The sequence below is a fragment of the Herpailurus yagouaroundi genome, unplaced genomic scaffold (assembly GCF_014898765.1).
Source record: "Herpailurus yagouaroundi ecotype Mexico unplaced genomic scaffold, PumYag 159, whole genome shotgun sequence".
Classification (NCBI taxonomy): Eukaryota; Metazoa; Chordata; class Mammalia; order Carnivora; family Felidae; genus Herpailurus; species Herpailurus yagouaroundi.
Window position 1 is genome coordinate 49766178 of NW_024412400.1, and position 10948 is coordinate 49777125.

The 10948-nt window shown below is 39.9% G+C and overlaps 1 long non-coding RNA gene across 1 annotated transcript; it reads right to left on the reverse strand.

Annotated features, from left to right (window-relative positions):
- Nucleotides 1-5894: 5894 nt before the first annotated feature.
- Nucleotides 5895-10593, reverse strand: LOC121033875 (uncharacterized). Its single transcript, XR_005792166.1, has 2 exons — nucleotides 10477-10593; nucleotides 5895-6157 (listed from the first exon to the last, which is right to left on the reverse strand). It is a non-coding gene; the product is annotated as an uncharacterized LOC121033875 (long non-coding RNA).
- Nucleotides 10594-10948: the final 355 nt, after the last annotated feature.

Below are 10948 nucleotides of genomic sequence, written 5' to 3' on the forward strand. Positions count from 1 at the left end.
TCTGTTGGTTGCCTTTTAGTTTTGTTGATTGTTTCTTCTGCAGTGCAGAAGCTTTTTATCTTCATGAGGTCCCAATACTTCATTTTTGCTTTTAATTCCCTTGCCTTTGGGGATGTGTCAAGTAAGAAATTGCTGTGGCTGAGGTCAGAGAGGTTTTTTCCTGCTTTCTCCTCTAGGGTTTTGATGGTTTCCTGTATCAAATTCAGGTCCTTTATCCATTTTGAGTTTGTTTTTGTGAATGGTGTAAGAAAGTGGTCTAGTTTCATCCTTCTGCATGTTGCTGTCCAGTTCTCCCAGCACCATTTGTTAAAGAGACTGTCTTTTTTCCATTGGATATTCTTTCCTGCTTTGTCAAAGATTAGTTGGCCATACATTTGTGGGTCTAGTTCTGGGGTTTCTGTTCTATTCCATTGGTCTATGTGTCTGTTTTTGTGCCAATACCATGCTGTCCCGATGATTACAGCTTTGTAGTAGAGGCTAAAGTCTGGGATTGTGATGTCTCCTGCTTTGGTCTTCTTCAAAATTACTTTGGCTCTTTGGGGCCTTTTGTGGTTCCATACAAATTTTAGGATTGCTTGTTCTAGCTTCGAGAAGAATGCTGGTGCAGTTTTGATTGGGATTGCATTGAATGTGTAGGTAGCTTTGGGTAGTATTGACATTTTAACAATATTTATTCTTCCAATCCATGAGCATGGAATGTTTTTCCATTTCTTTATATCTTGTTCAATTTCCTTCATAAGCTTTCTATAGTTTTCAGCATACAGATCTTTTACATCTTTGGTTAGATTTATTCCTAGGTATTTTATGATTCTTGGTGCAATTGTGAATGGGATCAGTTTCTTTATTTGTATTTCTGTTGCTTCATTGTTAGTATATAAGAATGCAACTGATTTCTGTACATTGATTTTGTATCCTGCGACTTTGCTGGATTCACGTATCAGTTCTAGCAGACTTTTGGTGGAGTCTGTCGGGTTTTCCATGTATAATATCATGTCATCTGCAAAAAGTGAAAGCTTGACTTTTTCTTTGCCAATTTTGATGCCTTTGATTTCCTTTTGTTGTCTGATTGCTGATGCTAGCACTTCCAACACTATGTTAAACAACAGCGGTGAGAGTGGACATCCCTTCGTGTTCCTGATCTCAGGGGGAACGCTCTCAGTTTTTCCCCATTGAGGATGATATTAGCTGTGGGCTTTTCATAAATGGCTTTTATGATGTTAAGTATGTTCCTTCTACCCCGACTTTCTCGAGGGTTTTTATTAAGAAAGGATGCTGAATTTTGTCAAATGCTTTTTATGCATCAATTGACAGCGTCATATGGTTCTTATCTTTTCTTTTATTAATGTGATGTATCACATTGATTGATTTGTGACTGTTGAACCAGCCCTGCAGCCCAGGAATGAATCCCACTTGATCATGGTGAATAATTCTTTTTATATGCTGTTGAATTCGATTTGCTGGTATCTTATTGAGAATTTTTGCATCCATATTCATCAGGGATATTGGCCTGTAGTTCTCTTTTTTACTGGGTCTCTGTCTGGTTTAGGAATCAAAGTAATGCTGGCTTCATAGAATGAGTCTGGAAGTTTTCCTTCCCTTTCTATTTTTTGGAGTAGCTTGAGAAGGATAGGAATTATCTCTGCTTTAAATGTCTGGTAGAAGTCCCCAGGGAAGCCATCTGGTCCTGGACTCTTATTCGTTGCGAGATTTTTGATAACTGATTCAATTTCTTCGCTGGTTATGGGTCTGTTCAAGCTTTCTATTTCCTCCTGTTTGAGTTTTGGAAGTGTGTGGGTGTTTAGGAATTTGTCCATTTCTTCCAGGTTGTCCAGTTTGTTGGCATATAATTTTTCATAGTACTCCCTGATAATTGCTTGTATTTCTGAGGGATTGGTTGTAATAATTCCATTTTCATTCATGATTTTATCTATTTGGGTCATCTCCCTTTTCTTATTGAGAAGCCTGACTAGAGGTTTATCCATTTTGTTTATTTTTTTAAAAAACCAACTCTTGGTTTCGTTGATCTGCTCTACAGTGTTTTTAGATTTTACATTGTTTATTTCTGCTCTGATCTTTATTATTTCTCTTCTTCTGCTGGGTTTAGGCTGCCTTTGTTGTTCTGCTTCTATTTCCTTTAGGTGTACTATTAGATTTTGTATTTGGGATTTTTCTTGTTTCTTGATATAGGCCTGGATTGCAATGTATTTTCCTCTCAGGACTGCCTTTGCTGCATCCCAAAGCGTTTGGATAGTTGTATTTTCATTTTCATTTGTTTCCATATTTTTTTAAATTTCTTCTCTAATTGTCTGCTTGACCCATTCATTCTTTAGTAGGGTGTTCTTTAACCTCCATGCTTTTAGAGGTTTTTCAGACTTTTTCTTGTGGTTGATTTCAAGCTTCATCACATTGTGGTCTGAAAGTGTGCATGGTATGATCTCAATTCTTGTATACTTATGAAGGGCTGTTTTGTGACCCAGTATGTGATCTATCTTGGAGAAGGTTCCATGTGCACTTGAGAAGAAAGTATATTCTGTTGCTTTGGGATACAGAGTTCTAAATATATCTATCAAGTCTATCTGATCCAGTGTATCATTCAGGGCCCTTGTTTCTTTATTGATCCTGTGTCTAGATGATCTATCCATTGTTGTAAGTGGAGTATTAAAGTCCCCTGCAATTGCCACATTATTATCAATAAGGTTGTTTATGTTTGTGATTAATTGTTTTAGATATTTTTGGGCTCCTGTATTTGGCACATAGACATTTAAAATTGTTAGCTCTTCCTGATGGATAGACCCTGTAATTATTATATAATGCCCTTCTTCATCTCTTGTTACAGCCTTTAATTTAAAGTCTAGTTTGTCTGATATAAGTATGGCTACTCCAGCTTTCTTTTGACTTGCAGTAGCATGATAGGTAGCTCTCCAACCCTTCACTTTCAATCTGAAGGTGTCTTCAGGTCTAAAATGAGTCTCTTGGGGCGCCTGGGTGGCGCAGTCGGTTAGGCGTCCGACTTCAGCCAGGTCACGATCTCGCGGTCCGTGAGTTCGAGCCCCGCGTCGGGCTCTGGGCTGATGGCTCGGAGCCTGGAGCCTGTTTCCGATTCTGTGTCTCCCTCTTTCTCTGCCCCTCCCCTGTTCATGCTCTGTCTCTCTCTGTCCCAAAAATAAATAAACGTTGAAAAAATAAATAAATAAAAAATAAATAAATAAATAAAATGAGTCTCTTGTAGACAGCAAATACATGGGTCTTGGTTTTTTATCCATTTTGATACCCTATGTCTTGGTTGGAGCATTTAGCCCATTTACATTGTGTTATTATTGAAAGATATGGGTTTAGAGTCATTGTGATGTCTGTAGGTTTCATGCTTGCATTGATGTCTCTGGTACTTTGTCTCACAGGATCCCCTTTAGGATCTCTTGTAGGGTTGGTTTAGTGGTGATGAATTCCTTCAGTTTTTGTTGGGAAGACCTTTATCTCTCCTTGTATTCTAAATGACAGACTTGCTGGATAAAGGATTCTCAGCAGCATATTTTTTCTGTTCATCACATTGAAGATTTCCTGCCATTCCTTTCTGGCCTGCCAAGTTTCAGTAGACAGATCCATCACAAGTCTTATTGGTCTCCCTTTATATGTTAGAGCATGTTTATCCCTAGCTGCTTTCAGAATTCTCTCTTTATCCTTGTATTTTGCCAGTTTCACTATGATATGTCATGCAGAAGATCGATTCAAGTTACATCTGAAGGGAGTTCTCTGTGCCTCTTGGATTTCAATGCTTTTTTCCTTCCCCAGATCAGGGAAGTTCTCAGCTATGATATCTTCCAGTACATCCTCAGCACCTTTCCCTCTCTCTTCCTCCTCTGGAATCCCAATTATGTGTACATTATTTCGTTTAATTATGTCACTTAGTTTTCTAAGTCTCCCCTCATACTCCTGGACTTTTTTTATCTCTCTTTTTCTCAGCTTCTTCTTATTCCATAATTTTATCTTCTAATTCACCTATTCTCTCCTCTGCCTCTTCAATCTGAGCTGTGGTCGCCTCCATTTTATTTTGCAGCTCATTTATAGCATTTTTATCTCCTCCTGACTTTCTTAGTCCCTTGATCTCTGTAGTAATAGATTCCCTGCTGTCCTCTATACTTTTTTCAAGCCCAGGGATTAATTTTATGACTATTATTTTAAATTCATTTTCTGTTACATTGCTTAAATCGTTTTTGATCAGTTCGTTAGCTGTCGCTACTTCCTGGAGTTTGTTTTGAGGATAATTCTTCTGTTTCATCATTTTGGATAGTCCCTGGAGTGGCGGGGAACTGCAGAGCTCTTCCTCTGTTCTGTCTGGAGTAACTTGCGTTGGTGGGCGGGGCCACAGTCAGACCTGATGTCTGCCCCCAGCCCACCGCTGGGACCACAGTCAGACTGGTGTGTACCTTATCTTCCCCTCTCCCAGGGGCAGGACTCACTGTGAAGTGGTGTGGCCTCTGTCTGGGCTACTTGCACACTGCCAGTCTTGTGTTATTGCTTCGATGGGATCTGGTGTATTAGCCGGGGTGGATCCGGAAGGTGCACAGGGGCGGGAGGGGCAGGCTCAGCTGGCTTTGTCTTCAGTGGTCTGCTTTGGGAGGGGCCCTGCAGCACCAGGAGGGAGGCAGACCCGATGGAGGGATGGATCCACAGAAGCACAACGTTGGGTGTTTGCACGGTGCAAGCATGTTATGTGAGGGGAACTGGCTCCCTTTGGGATTTTGGCTGGGGGATGGGTGAGGGAGACAGTGCTTTCCATGCCTTTGTTCCCGCCAAGCTGAGCTCTGTCCTCCGAGGCTCAACAACTCTCCCTCCTGCTCTCCAAGCAGAGCTGTTGACTTATAACATTCCAGATGTTAAGTCCCACTGGCTGTCAGAACACACTCCGTGAGGCCCCTCCGCTTTTATGGCCAGACTCAGGGGCTCTGCCTTGCTGGGTGGGCTGGCTGCCCCTCCACTGCCCCGGGTCCCTCCCGCCAGTCCCTGTAGTGCACACCGCCTCTCCGCCCTTCCTACCCTCTTCTGTGGGCCTCTCATCTACGCTTGGCTCCAGTGAGTCCATTCTGCTAGTCTTCTGGTGGTTATCGGGGTAAATTAGGCAGATGTGGGTGGAATCTAAGCAATCAGCAGGACGCAGTGAGCCCAGCGTCCTCCTACGCGGCCAGTTTCTCCTACCTTCCCATGTATTCTTTTAGTAATTGTATGGTTTTATTTTCTTACATTTAAATAGTTGATCTATTTGGAATTTACACCACTATACATTGTGAGATACAGATCTAATTTTTTTTTCAGTTATTTACCAAGTTGTACCAATAGCAGTTACTGGTAAGTTTGTTTTTTTAGGATCTTTAAATATGAATTTTAGGGGCACCTGGGTGGTTTAGTTGATTAAGTGTTGGACTCTTGATTTCAGCTCATGTCATGATCTTACAGTTTGTGAGATCGAGTCCCATGTCGGTCTCGACAGTGTGGAACCTACTTGAGATTCTCTCTCTCCCTCTGCTTCCCTGCTCTCTCTCTCACGCATGCTGTCTCTCTCTTTCTCAAGTAAATAAACTTAAAATAAATAAATAAATAAATAAATAACAATTTTAGATATCTAGCTAAATGTAATGGTTTCATTATTTTCTAAGCTAAAATTTATAAAAGAAAGGGGTTAGGAAAGTACCCCCTGGTTTGTGCACAATTCACTTGAAGATGGAAGTGAAAATTTAAATTTGTTGTTGAGATTCTTTGATTCACTAGTAACTAGATTGAAATGGATATAGAAAGTTATGTAAGGAAAATGTTAGGTCGTGTTAGGGAAATACTGCTATAGATTTTTATTTTCCTTTTACAAATTAAGGGCAAATGATAAGCAAAATTACACATGAGACTCAAAGGAGAAGAGCCATTTTTATTATAAGTAAATGAACAACCTAAAATGGAATTTGATACAATTCTGTCTCAGTATCAAATATCACTCAGTATCACTCAGTCCCGACTCCTGAATGGCCGAATCAAAATGTCTAGAGCTGGGGGGAAGAATCTTGAGCTGGGACCAAGGGATCTATATTTATAACAAGTTCTCAGATGATTGTAATGTAGGCGCTCCTGCACAAGTTAGTGAACTCACATCTAGGAAACTTTGACTTCTAGCCTGAAAAAGAAAGGGCAGAAGCCAAGTTCAGAACCACAGAACTAGAAAAAAATGCGAAGGAATGACTGGACCCAACCCATTGTCTTCATTCTTATTAAAGGACACACATGTGCTTCCTCTCCCCAAATATCTCAGTAATCCACAAACACCATCAGAAGCTCAATTTCAAAGTCATCACCCCAACAATCAAGAATTCCTGTCTTTCCACAAATGATGTCTTGCTTTAGTTTGGATCACTTTCTTTTTGTTAAATCCTACTCCAAGAAAAGAGAAAGGAATGAATATTCCTTGAGCTTTGAAAGTGTGCCAGACATTTCATAAACCTTAATGTTTTCACTTGGTTTCCCACAAACGTTGTGAAGTGGATATTATGGCTTTAATGTTTACAGTTAAGAAAACTGAGGCTTGGAGAGATTGTATGACTAGTTTAAGGATACTGAGTAAGTATATTTAGGAAATGTTTTGTGAAATCTTTCTATAAAGAAGAAAATGATTGATCAGCATCTCTTTCTATGACCCTCAGACAAAACCCATGATGGTTTGAAGATACAATAACCAAGCAAATTTTAATCTTTACATATTTAATTTATATTCTTTAGGTACAATTTTGGACCTCAGAAACCTATTTTAAAAATCATCTCTCCTACAATTATCCCTCTCTCTCTTCACTTGCTTGTTCTTTCATCAACGTATCCCTCAGTACCTGACAGTATGTGCTTTAATTTACATATGTATTGCCTGTCCTGTACCACTATAATGAAAGCTCCCAAGCACAGGAGCTTGGTCTGTCTTGTTCTCCACTATATCCTCAACACTTGGAACACTGGAAGTCATCAATATTTGCTGAAGAAATAACTGAAAGTGAATTCTTCATTCATACTGGCTTCTTTTCTTTACAACTGCCCAGATTTGAGGTTTTGTTCTGTTTTCAAATTCTGAGCATAGAGCTGGGTGTTTGGGTTAATAGCTGGTTTAATAACCTGCTAACTATAGTATCTCCCTGCTATAGATAATATCTCTGCTCCTTGGGAAAATGAAGGTCTGCAGAAAACAGAGCTTTGAAAATCATTATCATCACATCTGAGCCTTCTTTCCTCTGTGCCATCTACTGTCTCTCTACTTTTACTTTTTTCTTTTCTCTATAATTTCCCTTTTTCTCTACTGGGCACAATCTGTAACATTGTCATTTATTGAGGACTCTCTATGTGTCAAGAAGTGTAAGTTGTATTTCTTGAGGTACTTCATTATATCATCCCAGACACTCAGGTGTCTTACGTCCATTTTTCACATAAGGAATATGAAGTTCCGGGAGAGTAACTCACCTGCCTGAGGAGAAAGAGCTAGGACTCACACCCAAGTTTACATCCACTTAAATCTCGAGCTTTTTTCACAATGTCTTCAGTGTATAAGGGAAACCTGGTTGGCTATAATGTCTCCATGGGCTCTAATGCTACTATTTTCTAAAGACCTGTTACTAAAAGATCTGCTTTGTGAAGCAAAGGTAGGGGAAACATTATATTTCTTTACTTTTATAAATCATGTTAGATATGGTTCATTTCATAATTTACTAAGGTCTGGGGGAAACATAACTTTAGTCATTTTGTGTAGTATATCAGTGAGAAAATGCCTTCAGTCAATGTAAATGAGACCTAATGGGGCTTAAGGAAATAACAGTTATTCCATCAAGTGAAAGAAATCTGGAAATCAGGACTCCAGGTACAGCAGCTCCACAAAGTCATCTAATTCTTAGGATCCTTCCAACATTCTGTTCTGCCATTTTTAGTGCATAATTTTCATGCGCAAAATTGTCTCATGGTTTATGACGACTGCTAGAGCTCTTCTCATGACATCTTCCAGACAGCCAGGAAGGAGGAAAGGTGAAGAAACATGTTCTGTTAAAAAACTTTGCCAAAGGCCCAACCTGTCCCAATCCTCCACCTTCTGTGCCAAATGTGGCCATGGAAGCCTTCCTTCTCCATGGCTCCTGCTGGCTGGCACTTGATGCTCACTTTCCTGATAACCACGCAGCATTCTCCACTTACAGGATGCATTGAAGAAAAGTGTATCGTGCAAGTCTCAGCCATCATGGTACCCACTGCCAATCCCTTATTTCCAATCTTAGGCAGCCGTACCTGTTTCCATGATCTTTTGCAGCATAACAAATAACCCCAAGAGCTTAAATTAAGAGCTTAAAATACAACCAAATATTTCCCGTGGTTCTTCATTTTGGGCGCACCTCAATGGGGAAAGTCTCATCTTTGTTGCAACAATATTTGCAACTGAAAACCATTCGTGCAACTACTTTCATCTGTCTGTACCACTGGAGCTAGCAAGTCCCAATGTCTCTTCCTCCACAGTCTCTCTGTGTGGCCTCTTATCACTTAGTGATCTAGTCAATGCTTATTCCATGGTGTCTGGATCCTAAGAGGAAGTGGTTCAAGGAAAAGTAAGAGAAGCTGTCCTCTAAGGAGCTGGAGGTGACACTAGCAAGGCATCACTTCCTCCATATTCTGCTTGTCAGAAAAAACCATAAGGCCAACCCAGACTGAAGGGGAAGGAAAGAATCTTCACATCCTGAAAGAATGTGGCCACTGTAATCCACCATTCTATACCCTCCCTTTGAGTTGGACCACTCGTTCTTCAACTACATCTTTAACTATTTCTGTAACTACATCCTCTCAGGACAAGCCAATGATAATCTCTTAATGGATCTAACCTTACTGAACAAACATTTTCAGGCCTGAATGACAAAAAGTTACTAACACAATGCACCTGCCTTTCTCTAGACAAGGGAGCCTATAAGAATTGGTTTCCCATAAAAGAGAAATGTTCTTTTGTTTTCCTTTTGGAAATGAGAAAACAGTGGCAAAAAGTCAAGGAATGTATTATTTCAGTAACATTCCAGTTACAGTCACATTCATATTTTTTAATATAGTTAGCTTCTAATTCCCTGTTGTAGTTTGGTAGAGCACAGACATAAGAAAACAAAACTTAATCATGTTTATAAAGACTTATTTTGACAGCTTCAACTTCATTTATATTCAAACAGTTATCATATCCCTGAAAAAGAACAGACAAATAATTGAGTTGGCTCCCACCTCCCTTTCCTTCTCATGGTTTAAGAAAAATATGGAGTCATTAGTATATAAATTCAGCTCAAAGCAAAAAGAGATCTTATTGGTTTGTAAGCCTGGGAAATCACAAGAAGGTCTGGTTTCAAGTGTAGCTGGATACAGGTGCTCAAATATTATCACCACTGCCTTTTGCTTCCATGTTCTTGGCTACAGCTCTCAATCATTTGGCTTTATTCCCTCCTGCTACAGATGAGCTTTGCCCAGTAACTGGAGACAGAGTTGCCGGCAGCACCACCATAATTTTCTTCAAGATTAGCCACTCCTAGGAAAAATAACTTCTCCTCCCATCCTAATAATAATCCCAGGGAAAGATTTAATTTTTCTGTTTAGGTCATATGTCCACCTTTGGATGAACTATTTTCCCAGGAGAATGGTATACAAAAAATGCCCCCCCCCCCAAAGATGTTCACATTCTAATCTCTGTAGCCTGTGAATATGTTACTTTATGAGGCAAAAGGGACATTGCAAATGTGATTAAATTAAGAAACCTTGCAATGGGGGGATTATCCTGGATTATCCAGGTGAGCCCAATACTATCACAAGGATCTTCAGAAGAAAGGGGCAGAAAGAATCAGAGTCTGAGAGAAGGAACTGAGAACTGTGATTATGGAAGCAGAGATTGGATTGCTGTGCTGTGAAGATGGAAGGAGCCACGAGACAAGGAATACAGGTTTAGAAGGTGGAAAAGGCAAGAAGCAGATTCTCTCTTAGCACCTCCAGATGGAACCAGCTGTGCCAATACCAATTTTGGACTCTGGCCTCTAGAACCGTGAAAGAATAAAGTTTTGTTGTTTTAAGCCACTAGGTTTGTGCTAATTTGTTACAGTAGTGAAAGAAATTAACATGTGTGGTTTCCTGATTTGGCTCTGTTTAGTTTATATGTTTTGATCTGTGGTCAAGGAAGGGGATGGGAGTTGATAGGGAGAGGGGCAGAGTGGGAGCATGTGCTTGACGGTACATCCAAGAGCACATAAAATCAGGAAGAACCCCCCCAAAAGGAAAATTCCTTTGCTGTATGAGGAAGTAGATAGAAAAGAAGGCATGATAAATATAGCCAACAAGCAAACAACACCATAAACAGTAGATACCACAGTCTAGTACTACCATCTAGTACTACCCATAAGTAAAAATGCTGAGTCCAGCAGGAGGAAGGAATTAACAGAGGCCAGGATGTGTAGGACCTACCGTTGGGCCTGGATAATCACGACTCCACAGCAGAAGCAGCTAAGGTTTTCCTGCTCCAATGTCCTGAAAGACACAGAATTTTGAAGAATAAAGCACCTCTTAGAATCAGTAAGACCTAAGCTCAAATCCTCCACTAAGAACAAACACTCTCATCTTGATTTTCAACGGTAACATGGGAGAGCTCGTGATGCCTCAACTCTTCCAGAAAGAATGCCAAATGTTGTAGAAGAGGAAACTGAACGTGCACACTGAGAATTTCACAAGGGTCCCCACACAAGTGCACCTTTCCCTGAGTATTGGTTTTATTATTTAAAATTCAGGTTATTGACTTTAATATAAAACTGATATCTTAAAAGTCCTGTGAATTAATTTATTTTTTCTTCTCAAGTGTTTGAGTTAATTGATGCTCCAGGAAGTTTTGCCATTTTTATTCTGGCTTCAAATAGTCTATAGTGTCAATGATTTACATAAC